Source organism: Myotis nattereri, assembly GCF_964212035.1.
Source record: "Myotis nattereri genome assembly, chromosome: X".
Classification (NCBI taxonomy): domain Eukaryota; kingdom Metazoa; phylum Chordata; class Mammalia; order Chiroptera; family Vespertilionidae; genus Myotis; species Myotis nattereri.
The window spans coordinates 16,907,591-16,922,027 of NC_138078.1; the positions used below are offsets into that span (position 1 = coordinate 16,907,591).

General features: G+C 43.7%; 2 pseudogenes across 2 annotated transcripts; both read left to right on the forward strand.

Moving 5' to 3' along the window:
- The first annotated feature begins 2,543 nt into the window (after positions 1-2,543).
- LOC308511509 (putative ATP-dependent RNA helicase DDX53) lies at positions 2,544-4,456 on the forward strand (annotated as a pseudogene). Its single transcript has one exon. The product of its transcript is annotated as a putative ATP-dependent RNA helicase DDX53 (transcript).
- Positions 4,457-11,803: 7,347 nt separating this feature from the next.
- On the forward strand, positions 11,804-13,716 carry LOC308511511 (putative ATP-dependent RNA helicase DDX53; annotated as a pseudogene). The gene has a single exon. The product of its transcript is annotated as a putative ATP-dependent RNA helicase DDX53 (transcript).
- Positions 13,717-14,437: the final 721 nt, after the last annotated feature.

Consider the following 14,437-nt stretch of genomic DNA (forward strand, 5'->3'; position numbering starts at 1 on the left):
ATAACTTTAAACGTAAATGGACTAAATGGTCCAATCAAAAGACATCGAGTGGCTGAATGGATAAGAAAACATGACCCATATATTTGCTGTCTACAAGAGACCCACCTCATTAGAAGGGACTCTTTCAGGCAAATGGAAATGAAAAAAAAGCTGGGGTAGCAATACTTATATAGACAAAATAGACCTCAAAGTGAAGGCCATAACAAGAGATAAGGAAGGCCACTTCATAATACTAAAGGGATCAATACAACAAGAGGATATAACCCTGATAAACATATATGCACCCAATGCAGGAGCACCCACATACATAAGAAAACTCCTGGAAGATATCAGGGGAGAGATCGACAACAATCCAATCATAGTAGGGGACTTTAATACACCACTGACATCACTGGATAAATCCGCTAGACAAAAACTCAGCAAAGAAACAGCAATCCTAAATGACTCACTAGATCAGATGGACTTAATTGACATCTTCAGAACACTTCACCCCAAAGCCACAAAATATACCTTCTTCTCAAGTGCTCATGGGACATATTCAAAAATAGACCACATATTGGGTCACAAGCAAAGTCTCCCCAAATTCAAGAAGATTGAAATCATAAAAAGCATCTTCTCAGACCACGATGGCATAATATTAGAAATAAACTACAATAAAAACAACCCCAAATACTCAAACACTTGGAAGCTGAATAGCATGTTATTAAATATTGATTGGGTTAACAATGAGATCAAAGAAGAAATCAAAAACATCCTGGAAACTAATGACAATGAAAACACAACAATCCAAAACCTATGGGACACAATGAAGGCAGTCCTGAGAGGGAAGTTTATAGCTCTACAGGCCTACCTCAAAAAACCAGAAAAAATGGTAGTAAATCATCTAACTCTACAACTCAAAGAATTAGAAAGACAGCAACAAGAAAAGCCCAGAGTGAGCAGAAGGAAGGAGATAATAAAGATTAGAGCAGAAATAAATGACATAGAGACCAAAAAAAAAAACCAATGCAGAAAATCAATGAAACCAAGAGCTGGTTCTTTGAAAGGATAAACAAAATTGACAAACCTCTAGCCAGACTCACCAAGAAGCAAAGAGAGAGGACCCAAATAAACAAAATCAGAAACGATAGAGGCGAAATAACAACAGACCCCACGGAAATACAAATGATTGTTAAAAAATACTATGGACAGCTTTACTCCAACAAACTAGACAACCTGGAGGAAATGGACAAATTCCTAGAAAAATACAACATTCCAAAACTCAATCAGGAAGAATCTAAAAATCTCAATAGGCCAATAACTATGGAAGAACTTGAAGCAGTCATCAAAAAGCTTCCAGCAAACAAAAGCCCAGGACCAGACGGCTTCACAGGGGAGTTTTACCAAACATTCAAGGAAGAACTAAAACCTATCCTCCTCAGACTACTACAAAAAATTCAAGAGGAAGGAACACTTCCAAGCTCATTCTATGAAGCCAGCATCACACTAATACCAAAACCAGGTAAAGACAACACAATGAAAGAGAATTACAGGCCAATATCCCTCATGAACATAGATGCCAAAATCCTCAACAAAATCTTCGCAAATCGGATCCAGCAGTACATCAGAAAGATCATACACCATGACCAAGTAGGATTTATCCCAGGGATGCAAGGATGGTACAATATCCGCAAATCAATAAACGTGATACATCACATAAACAAATTGAAAGAAAAAAAAACACATGGTCATATCAATTGATGCAGAAAAAGCATTTGACAAAATCCAACACCCATTTTTGATAAAAACTCTCAGCAAGGCGGGAGTAGAAGGATCATACCTCAACATAATAAAAGCCATATATGACAGGCCTACAGCCAACAAAAAAAAGAAAAAGAAAAGAAAAGAAATATTTTAGAAAACTAGGAATTTAACCCTGATGAACAGAGACCTTAAGGGGATTTGACACTGGTCCTTACATATACAAGGATACAAGGTGAATCAAACCTATTCTGTGCAACTTCAACTTTTGCTGAAGAGAGAAAAATGCCATGAAGATGTAACTGGCAAAAGAAGAAGGATCTAAGGAAAGAAACAAATCCACTATATTTCTTCCTGTGGAAATAATTGATTGATTTATTTATTTTTTATTTTTTTAAAAAAGCAAACCTATGTGGATAAGTTCATGGCTTGCTTCCAATCTGCTCCCAAACTGAGCTAAAATTAGAATGAAGTGAGCAATGGAGGCACCTATGACACCCATGGTGCAGAAACACTCACTCTCAAGGTCCTGTAAAGGCCTATAGGCTCAACCTCTGAGAGTGAGTGTCACTTTAAATTTGCTTCAGAGATACCTGCTTACCTCACCCTAACCCAAGCCTGTGATTGGTCAGGCCATCCCTCTGTGACATCACATTAAATGTTTCCCCAGGTAACAGGTATATACCTACCTATCTACAAGTCAGTATGGTCTGTTTCTCCAGAGCCTGAAGAGAAAGAGACCCGAGGCCACATCTCCCAACTGGCGGTAGGCGATAAGTCTGTACCAATTCTACCATGTAGCAATGGCCTGGGCCCCAAAGCAGAAGTGGGCAGAGCCAAAACTAAGGGATCCCAGGGCTGGCAGGGCCTACAGAGATGGCAGGGGAGGAAGAGGTGGCAGAGGCCAGAGCTGGGGCAGCTCCTCCAGCCACCTGGAGCCTAGGGCTCCTGGCCCCCACGCCCTCCTCTTGTTTTTAAAATAAAAAACAGTCTGGTTGGTACAGTGATTGGTCATGGCAGATCAAAAATAAGAGACATTCAGAGTAGGACAAACACGAAAATACAGATCTTCCCGGTACAGGGTGATTCCGAAGCAGACGTAAACATTTTTGGCAGCAAGGATATGCAAGCAAAGGCCAAAGCAATTATAGAGACTATTGTTGAAAGACAAGGAAGCAACCACCAATATTCAGAAGGCACTGCTAATAATGCTGCAGCCCAGCCAGCTGTTGCAAGAGACTTAACCACAGATAACACTGTTAGAGAAGTTCGACCATTGATAGACTGGGATCGAATTAAGGCAAGAGTGACAGACTGGGAGAAAAGACGATGGGAAGACTTAGCACCCATTAAAAAAGACTTTTACATAGAATCCAAAGCAACAAGTTCTCTGTCTCCAATGCAGGCAGACCTTTGGAGGAAGGAACACTTCAATATAATTTGTGATGATTTGAAAGATGGTGAAAAACGGTCTATCCCCAACCCAACTATTAAATTTGAGGACGCTTTCCAGAATTATCCTGAAATAATGAAAAACATTAAAAAAGCAGGGTTTCAAAAGCCAACGCCAATTCAATCACAGGTGTGGCCAATTGTTCTACAAGGGATAGATCTTGTAGGAGTCGCCCAAACTGGCACAGGCAAAACTTTGTCTTATTTATTGCCTGGGCTTATTCACATCAGTTCTCAACCAACACCCAGAGAACAGAGGAATGGTCCCGGCATGCTAGTCCTTACACCGACTAGAGAATTAGCTCTCCAGATAGGAAATGAATGTTCTAAGTATGCATATAAAAATCTTAAAAGTATTTGTATATACGGTGGTGGAAGTAGACAACAACAAATAAAAGACGTTGCCAAAGACATAGACATCATTATTGCAACTCCTGGGCGACTGAATGATCTGCAAATGAATAATTTTGTCAACCTTAGAAGCATAACCTACTTAGTCTTAGATGAAGCTGATAAGATGCTAGACATGGGATTTCAACCTCAGATAATGAAGATTTTATTAGATGTGCGCCCAGATCGGCAAACGATTATGACAAGTGCAACTTGGCCAGATGCCATTCGTCGACTTTCACAAACTTATTTGAAAGAGCCTATGATCGTTTATGTTGGTACTCTGGACCTAGTTGCTGTAAATACAGTGAAGCAAAATATAATTGTTACCACAGAAGAAGAAAAACGATCTCTTATAAAAGAATTCCTACACAGCCTGTCACCCAAAGACAAAGTCATTGTGTTTGTCAGTAGAAAAATTGTTGCTGATGACTTATCCAGCGATTTAAGTGTCCAAGGCCTATCTGTACAATCCTTGCATGGAAACAGAGAACAGAGTGACCGTGAGCAGGCATTAAATGACTTTAGAAGTGGAAATGTGAAAATACTGATTTCTACTGACTTAGCATCCCGAGGTCTTGATGTTGATGATATCACACATGTGTATAATTATGATTTCCCAAGAAACATTGAAGAATATGTACACAGAGTAGGGCGTACTGGAAGAGCAGGGAAGACTGGCACGTCCATTACTCTTATGACGAAAAATGATTGGAAGACTGCCCCTGAATTGATTAAAATTCTGGAAAGATCAAATCAAAGTATCCCAGAAGCTCTTGTAACAATGGCCAAAAAATACAAGTTAGGTGAACAAAATAGAGACACAGGACACAAATCAAAACTATTTCAACAAAAACCCAAGGAGTTTCATTAAGATCTGCAGTGAAAAGAAGTTGTGCCAGACTACCAGAAGATTCAAGATAAGTTAAAGATATGCAGCGTTCAAGATACTTATTGAAAAGCATTGGAAACATACTGATAGTTTGAAGACAACTGATTATTTAATAATACCACTAAGCTTTCAATATTGTGTGTAAACTCCTTAATAAAGTCAAGTGTTTTGAAAATGACGGAGTGAGAGATTCTGTCGGGGGGAAAATAGATATTATGTGTTGGTTAAAGTTTAGATTCTATTATAGCCTGCCATGTCCATCTGTGTCTTCTCTAAAAGACTTGGTAGTAGACAACAATGGCACTTTTCTTGTTTTAAAATAGTTGTACTGAAATGAAACATAGTTTTTATCAAGCTTATCCCAGTCAATATATTCCATTTTCACCCAGTGATCAGTGCCACAATAATCCCTAAAAATATCTGCAATGTACTTACCTAATTATTTTAATTCATAAGAAAACTAGAGGCCCAGTGCACAAATTTGTGAATGGGTGGGATCTGGCCAGCCCGCCCCAATCGGGGCCATCAAGCCGGGTGGCCTGGGGGGGGGGAGGAGGGATGTGGAAGGTTGGCCAGCTGGCTTGCCCCTGATGGGGGGGCCGATTGGGGATGGGGCCAGCCGGGGGGAGGGGCCGCAGGTGGTTGGCTGGTCGGCCCCGCCCCTGATTGGGGTGGGGGGGGGCCAATCAGGGGCAGGGCCAGCTAAGGGGCGGAGCCATAGGTGGTTGGCTGGCTGGCCCCATCCCCTGGTCCAACTACTGGTCAAACTCCCAGTCAAGGGGACAATTTGCATATTAGTTTTTTATTATATAGGATAACTGCTAAATCTTCTAGAAGATTCCCAAATTCTATTTTTTTCCCAACAGATGTGACTAACAGAACAGGGTGCCTGACTCAGTGCAAATCATATTTTCGTACAAATTTTGTTACCAACCATTGGTAAAAATGGTCTTGACTTTGGAGCTCTCACTTTCTTCACTAGTAAATTCAGGTGGTTATATTAAACTAGGGGCCCGGTGCAGGAAATTCGTGCACTGGGGATGGGTGGGGGGTCCCTTAGCCCCGCATGTGCCCTCTAGCATTCTGGGACCCCTCCCTCCTTACTGCCCACCTGCTTGCTGCTTCCTACCGCTCGGCTTGCTGCTCCTTAGCGCTGCCGCGAAGGCCTGGGGTCTGCTGGGTGCCGGGCCTGCGGGTTTGTGTCTCTGATTTTGGTGCTGGGGGTCTCTGATCAGGGCCCCAGTAGCCCCAGCACCAAGGTGGTGGGCCTTGGGGCTGCTGGGTACAGGCCCCCCGCTGCATGTTTGTGTCTTCTATCAGGCCCCCAGCAGCCCCAGCAGCCCCAGCACCACCTAAATAACTTAAGGGAAACTTTATTTAGTCTTCTTTTAAAAGCAATCTAGTTTAAAAATGAGTTGCAGTTAAGAGAGAACAAAGAACATGGTACCTAAGAGTGACATAGACAGACAGAGGAGAGGCTGGACACTGGTCAGGGGCTTACATGCCAACTGTTCTCCACCTGGGAAATGATGTAAAATCAGTTTCTTTAGTTTTCTGCTCAATGGTCTTCTCCAGAGAGTGGAGTGGCATCTGCTCCCTTCTCCCTGGGGCCTGGCTTGGTGGTCGCCTTGGGGTCTGGCTGCGCTCCAGCGGGCATCGCACGGGCCTGCCTGCTCCGCCTGGCCCTGTCCACACATTGCTTCCTCTGAGTCTTCGTTGGGCGCAGCCCCGCTCCATCACCTCCTCCTGTGTCTCCCACCGCCAGGGCCGATAAGGAGGCCCACACAGAGTTCAGGTCTGCAAGGAGCTGGTCCTCTGCTTTCAGAACCTTCGGGATCTCCTCTTGCAATTGTTCCCTTCCATGACCTTCCTTCCCTACCTCCGGCATCTTCCTGGAGCACCACATGCCTGCCCTCCAGTAGAAGGCTGTCTTTGTGTGACTTTCAGGGCAGCCTTCAGGGCCTGGTGGCCGCTGCGGCCCTTCCACGTTGGGCGACGGGCCTAAGGCTCGGCCGGGAAGGCGGGCAGCTCCCCAGCAAGTCCCGCTGCACCAGGCACACGTGTGCCCGCCCTCCAGGCATGGCGGCTCCACACTGTGCTCAGGGCCTGGGAGTTAAGCAGCAGGGTGGTCCTGATGCGCCTGTGGCTGTGGCAGCCAAGCAGAGTTCCGACAGGCTGCAGATGGGGGCTGGGGGAGCCCCCTGGGTGGCGGCCCCTGCCAGCAGCTGCAGGAGGCTGGCCTAAGATTTGGACTTCAGCAAGTGAGGCAGGCGGGGCAGCAGCTGGACAGGGGGGCGGCGGTGGAGGCGGGGCAAGGGCAGGGGTGAAGGGGCCTGTGGTAAATCTAGGGGCCTGGGCGCTGGCTCCAGGGCGGGCGCTGCCTCACGGCTCCGCTGATCCCGCTGCCTGGAGGCCTCTCAGCTCCGCTGATGCCGGGGCTCTGAGGCCTCTCGGCTCTGCTGTTCCCGGAGCACTGAGGCCTCTTGGCTCGCTGATCTTGGGGCCCTGAGGCCTCTCGGCTCCGCTGATCCCGGGGCCCTGAGGCCTCTTGGCTCCGCTGATCCCGGGGCCCTGAGGCCTCCTGGCTCAGCCGATTCCGGGGCCTGGAGGCTTCCCCACTCTGCTGATCCCAGGACCCTGAGGCCTCTCGGCTCCGCTGATCCCGGGGCCCTGAAGCCTCCCGGCTCCGCTGATCCCGGGGGCCCTGAGGCCTCTCATCTCTGCTGATCCCAGGGCCCTGAGGCCTCATGGCTCAGCTGATCCCGGGGCCCTGAGGCCTCCTGGCTCAGCTGATTCCAGGGCCGGGAGGCTTCCCCTCTCCGCTGATCCCGCCGCCATGAGGCCTGGCAGGTGCTGCAATTGACCATAGGGTGACTATAAATGATAAATGTAAAGCCTACTTTTAGTTAAAGAAAGAAATGAAAAATCAATCATGTAAGTACAGGACGAGGAAGAATGGACTCAAATGCCCATCATGTTCCAGTGAGGGGCTTTGTGTCTTGACTTCATAGGTAGAATGAGTACAACAGTCATGCTCAGTAATGAATACATATAAAGTTCAGGCCATTTCTGCTGATTTGTGTAGTTCTATGTGCCATATCACAAAAGCTCCTCAATGAATCATTCCCAATGGAGAAGGAACAGGATGATGTGCATCATGGAAACCATGACATATCAGGAAATATTTTAGAGAGCAGGGTAACAATTAAAGAGACAGCTCTGGATATTTGACCTCCCCAAACCAGCTTTAAGTGCGATAGAGAAGCCGTATAGCCTCTGAGGTCAACCCCAGAACACTGCCACCCAGAGGCTGAGCCACAAACTGACTCTTTGCTAAACACAAAAAAAGGCAGTCTGGGAAACAAATACGGCCTGCTTTAAAATAAGGACTGTGGTTTACAACACAGAGGAACAGTGTATCGCAGGGAAATTCAACACTCTCGTGAATACCTGGCAGGACTAAGTGCCTGGTATGTGGCGCCTTGTTGTGTTGTATTTTGTGCCTTTAAATCAACGCAGCCGATCCAAGCAACAGCAGCCTCCTGAGCACCACACCCTCTGCTGAGGAACAGCAGCTGTACGTGAAACCTCCCCCCACCAGCCAGAAGAGCCACCACAGCTGTGAACAGCACCCACCAGAGGAGCTGCTGCCAACTGAAGAGCAGCTGCCACCGCAACCGCCCGAAGAGCAACCACAGACCAAGGAGTCACTGCCACCCAGGGAGCAGCCACTGAACGACTCAACGTCTAGATATGTCAGTGAGATCAAACATGGGTAGACAAAGAAACCCCCAAAGGAAAGAGAAGGACGACTCTCCAGAAAAGCAGCTAAGTAATACAGAGGCATGCAACATGACAGAAAAAGAATTCAGAGTAAGGGTCCCAGAGTGCATAAACCGGATGGAGGAAAAAATCAACAACTTCTGCAAGGAGCAAGAAGAAACAGATGAAAAAATCAATAACATATGGAAGAAGCTAGAAGAATCAGATGAAAAAACCAACAACTTAAGTAAGACCCAAGAAGAAATGAAGAGTGATATAGCTGCAATAAAAAACACCATGGAAAGTATCAACAGTAGACTAGGAGAAGCGGAGGACCGAGTTAGTGAATTAGAAGACAAGGAAGCAAAACACACCCAAAATGTACTGCAATTGGAGAAAAAAAATAAAAAGACAGGAGGAGAGCCTAAGGGAGCTTTGGGACAACATGAAACGAAACAACATACGAATAATAGGGGTGCCAGAACAGCAGAAAGATGAACAAGGATTAGAAAACCTATTCGAAGAAATAATATCAGAAAACTTCCCTGAGGTGGGGAAGAAAAAAGTCACACAAGCCCAGAGAGTCCCAAACAAGGTGAACCCGAAAAGACCCACACCAAGACACATCATAATTACCATGGCAAATGTTCAGGACAAAGAGAGAATCTTACAGGCTGCAAGAGAGAGACGGAAAGTTACATACAAGGGATCTCCCATTAGATTATCAAATGATTTCTCAACAGAAACACATCAGGCCAGAAAAGAACGGATGGAAATTTACAAAGTGATGCAAAGCAAAGGACCGAGTCCAAGAATACTCGATCCAGCAAGGCTATCATTCAGAATTGAAGGGGAAATAAGAAGCTTCACAGACAAAAAAAGGCTAAGGGAGTTTATCACCACCAAGCCAGCAATGCAAGAAATGCTAAAGGGACTGGTGTAAAAAGAAGAACTAAAAAGCGCAGAAAGAAAACAGCCACAAAAAAAAAAAAATAGAAATGGCTACAAACAAGTACCTTTCAATAATAACTTTAAACGTAAATGGACTAAATGGTCCAATCAAAAGACATCGAGTGGCTGAATGGATAAGAAAACATGACCCATATATTTGCTGTCTACAAGAGACCCACCTCATTAGAAGGGACTCTTTCAGCCAAATGGAAATGAAAAAAAAGCTGGGGTAGCAATACTTATATAGACAAAATAGACCTCAAAGTGAAGGCCATAACAAGAGATAAGGAAGGCCACTTCATAATACTAAAGGGATCAATACAACAAGAGGATATAACCCTGATAAACATATATGCACCCAATGCAGGAGCACCCACATACATAAGAAAACTCCTGGAAGATATCAGGGGAGAGATCGACAACAATCCAATCATAGTAGGGGACTTTAATACACCACTGACATCACTGGATAAATCCGCTAGACAAAAACTCAGCAAAGAAACAGCAATCCTAAATGACTCACTAGATCAGATGGACTTAATTGACATCTTCAGAACACTTCACCCCAAAGCCACAAAATATACCTTCTTCTCAAGGCTCATGGGACATATTCAAAAATAGACCACATATTGGGTCACAAGCAAAGTCTCCCCAAATTCAAGAAGATTGAAATCATAAAAAGCATCTTCTCAGACCACGATGGCATAATATTAGAAATAAACTACAATAAAAACAACCCCAAATACTCAAACACTTGGAAGCTGAATAGCATGTTATTAAATATTGATTGGGTTAACAATGAGATCAAAGAAGAAATCAAAAACATCCTGGAAACTAATGACAATGAAAACACAACAATCCAAAACCTATGGGACACAATGAAGGCAGTCCTGAGAGGGAAGTTTATAGCTCTACAGGCCTACCTCAAAAAACCAGAAAAAATGGTAGTAAATCATCTAACTCTACAACTCAAAGAATTAGAAAGACAGCAACAAGAAAAGCCCAGAGTGAGCAGAAGGAAGGAGATAATAAAGATTAGAGCAGAAATAAATGACATAGAGACCAAAAAAAAAAACCAATGCAGAAAATCAATGAAACCAAGAGCTGGTTCTTTGAAAGGATAAACAAAATTGACAAACCTCTAGCCAGACTCACCAAGAAGCAAAGAGAGAGGACCCAAATAAACAAAATCAGAAACGATAGAGGCGAAATAACAACAGACCCCACAGAAATACAAATGATTGTTAAAAAATACTATGGACAGCTTTACTCCAACAAACTAGACAACCTGGAGGAAATGGACAAATTCCTAGAAAAATACAACATTCCAAAACTCAATCAGGAAGAATCTAAAAATCTCAATAGGCCAATAACTATGGAAGAACTTGAAGCAGTCATCAAAAAGCTTCCAGCAAACAAAAGCCCAGGACCAGACGGCTTCACAGGGGAGTTTTACCAAACATTCAAGGAAGAACTAAAACCTATCCTCCTCAGACTACTACAAAAAATTCAAGAGGAAGGAACACTTCCAAGCTCATTCTATGAAGCCAGCATCACACTAATACCAAAACCAGGTAAAGACAACACAATGAAAGAGAATTACAGGCCAATATCCCTCATGAACATAGATGCCAAAATCCTCAACAAAATCTTCGCAAATCGGATCCAGCAGTACATCAGAAAGATCATACACCATGACCAAGTAGGATTTATCCCAGGGATGCAAGGATGGTACAATATCCGCAAATCAATAAACGTGATACATCACATAAACAAATTGAAAGAAAAAAAAACACATGGTCATATCAATTGATGCAGAAAAAGCATTTGACAAAATCCAACACCCATTTTTGATAAAAACTCTCAGCAAGGCGGGAGTAGAAGGATCATACCTCAACATAATAAAAGCCATATATGACAGGCCTACAGCCAACAAAAAAAAGAAAAAGAAAAGAAAAGAAATATTTTAGAAAACTAGGAATTTAACCCTGATGAACAGAGACCTTAAGGGGATTTGACACTGGTCCTTACATATACAAGGATACAAGGTGAATCAAACCTATTCTGTGCAACTTCAACTTTTGCTGAAGAGAGAAAAATGCCATGAAGATGTAACTGGCAAAAGAAGAAGGATCTAAGGAAAGAAACAAATCCACTATATTTCTTCCTGTGGAAATAATTGATTGATTTATTTATTTTTTATTTTTTTAAAAAAGCAAACCTATGTGGATAAGTTCATGGCTTGCTTCCAATCTGCTCCCAAACTGAGCTAAAATTAGAATGAAGTGAGCAATGGAGGCACCTATGACACCCATGGTGCAGAAACACTCACTCTCAAGGTCCTGTAAAGGCCTATAGGCTCAACCTCTGAGAGTGAGTGTCACTTTAAATTTGCTTCAGAGATACCTGCTTACCTCACCCTAACCCAAGCCTGTGATTGGTCAGGCCATCCCTCTGTGACATCACATTAAATGTTTCCCCAGGTAACAGGTATATACCTACCTATCTACAAGTCAGTATGGTCTGTTTCTCCAGAGCCTGAAGAGAAAGAGACCCGAGGCCACATCTCCCAACTGGCGGTAGGCGATAAGTCTGTACCAATTCTACCATGTAGCAATGGCCTGGGCCCCAAAGCAGAAGTGGGCAGAGCCAAAACTAAGGGATCCCAGGGCTGGCAGGGCCTACAGAGATGGCAGGGGAGGAAGAGGTGGCAGAGGCCAGAGCTGGGGCAGCTCCTCCAGCCACCTGGAGCCTAGGGCTCCTGGCCCCCACGCCCTCCTCTTGTTTTTAAAATAAAAAACAGTCTGGTTGGTACAGTGATTGGTCATGGCAGATCAAAAATAAGAGACATTCAGAGTAGGACAAACACGAAAATACAGATCTTCCCGGTACAGGGTGATTCCGAAGCAGACGTAAACATTTTTGGCAGCAAGGATATGCAAGCAAAGGCCAAAGCAATTATAGAGACTATTGTTGAAAGACAAGGAAGCAACCACCAATATTCAGAAGGCACTGCTAATAATGCTGCAGCCCAGCCAGCTGTTGCAAGAGACTTAACCACAGATAACACTGTTAGAGAAGTTCGACCATTGATAGACTGGGATCGAATTAAGGCAAGAGTGACAGACTGGGAGAAAAGACGATGGGAAGACTTAGCACCCATTAAAAAAGACTTTTACATAGAATCCAAAGCAACAAGTTCTCTGTCTCCAATGCAGGCAGACCTTTGGAGGAAGGAACACTTCAATATAATTTGTGATGATTTGAAAGATGGTGAAAAACGGTCTATCCCCAACCCAACTATTAAATTTGAGGACGCTTTCCAGAATTATCCTGAAATAATGAAAAACATTAAAAAAGCAGGGTTTCAAAAGCCAACGCCAATTCAATCACAGGTGTGGCCAATTGTTCTACAAGGGATAGATCTTGTAGGAGTCGCCCAAACTGGCACAGGCAAAACTTTGTCTTATTTATTGCCTGGGCTTATTCACATCAGTTCTCAACCAACACCCAGAGAACAGAGGAATGGTCCCGGCATGCTAGTCCTTACACCGACTAGAGAATTAGCTCTCCAGATAGGAAATGAATGTTCTAAGTATGCATATAAAAATCTTAAAAGTATTTGTATATACGGTGGTGGAAGTAGACAACAACAAATAAAAGACGTTGCCAAAGACATAGACATCATTATTGCAACTCCTGGGCGACTGAATGATCTGCAAATGAATAATTTTGTCAACCTTAGAAGCATAACCTACTTAGTCTTAGATGAAGCTGATAAGATGCTAGACATGGGATTTCAACCTCAGATAATGAAGATTTTATTAGATGTGCGCCCAGATCGGCAAACGATTATGACAAGTGCAACTTGGCCAGATGCCATTCGTCGACTTTCACAAACTTATTTGAAAGAGCCTATGATCGTTTATGTTGGTACTCTGGACCTAGTTGCTGTAAATACAGTGAAGCAAAATATAATTGTTACCACAGAAGAAGAAAAACGATCTCTTATAAAAGAATTCCTACACAGCCTGTCACCCAAAGACAAAGTCATTGTGTTTGTCAGTAGAAAAATTGTTGCTGATGACTTATCCAGCGATTTAAGTGTCCAAGGCCTATCTGTACAATCCTTGCATGGAAACAGAGAACAGAGTGACCGTGAGCAGGCATTAAATGACTTTAGAAGTGGAAATGTGAAAATACTGATTTCTACTGACTTAGCATCCCGAGGTCTTGATGTTGATGATATCACACATGTGTATAATTATGATTTCCCAAGAAACATTGAAGAATATGTACACAGAGTAGGGCGTACTGGAAGAGCAGGGAAGACTGGCACGTCCATTACTCTTATGACGAAAAATGATTGGAAGACTGCCCCTGAATTGATTAAAATTCTGGAAAGATCAAATCAAAGTATCCCAGAAGCTCTTGTAACAATGGCCAAAAAATACAAGTTAGGTGAACAAAATAGAGACACAGGACACAAATCAAAACTATTTCAACAAAAACCCAAGGAGTTTCATTAAGATCTGCAGTGAAAAGAAGTTGTGCCAGACTACCAGAAGATTCAAGATAAGTTAAAGATATGCAGCGTTCAAGATACTTATTGAAAAGCATTGGAAACATACTGATAGTTTGAAGACAACTGATTATTTAATAATACCACTAAGCTTTCAATATTGTGTGTAAACTCCTTAATAAAGTCAAGTGTTTTGAAAATGACGGAGTGAGAGATTCTGTCGGGGGGAAAATAGATATTATGTGTTGGTTAAAGTTTAGATTCTATTATAGCCTGCCATGTCCATCTGTGTCTTCTCTAAAAGACTTGGTAGTAGACAACAATGGCACTTTTCTTGTTTTAAAATAGTTGTACTGAAATGAAACATAGTTTTTATCAAGCTTATCCCAGTCAATATATTCCATTTTCACCCAGTGATCAGTGCCACAATAATCCCTAAAAATATCTGCAATGTACTTACCTAATTATTTTAATTCATAAGAAAACTAGAGGCCCAGTGCACAAATTTGTGAATGGGTGGGATCTGGCCAGCCCGCCCCAATCGGGGCCATCAAGCCGGGTGGCCTGGGGGGGGGGAGGAGGGATGTGGAAGGTTGGCCAGCTGGCTTGCCCCTGATGGGGGGGCCGATTGGGGATGGGGCCAGCCGGGGGGAGGGGCCGCAGGTGGTTGGCTGGTCGGCCCCGCCCCTGATTGGGGTGGGGGGGGCCAATCAGGGGCAGGGCCAGCT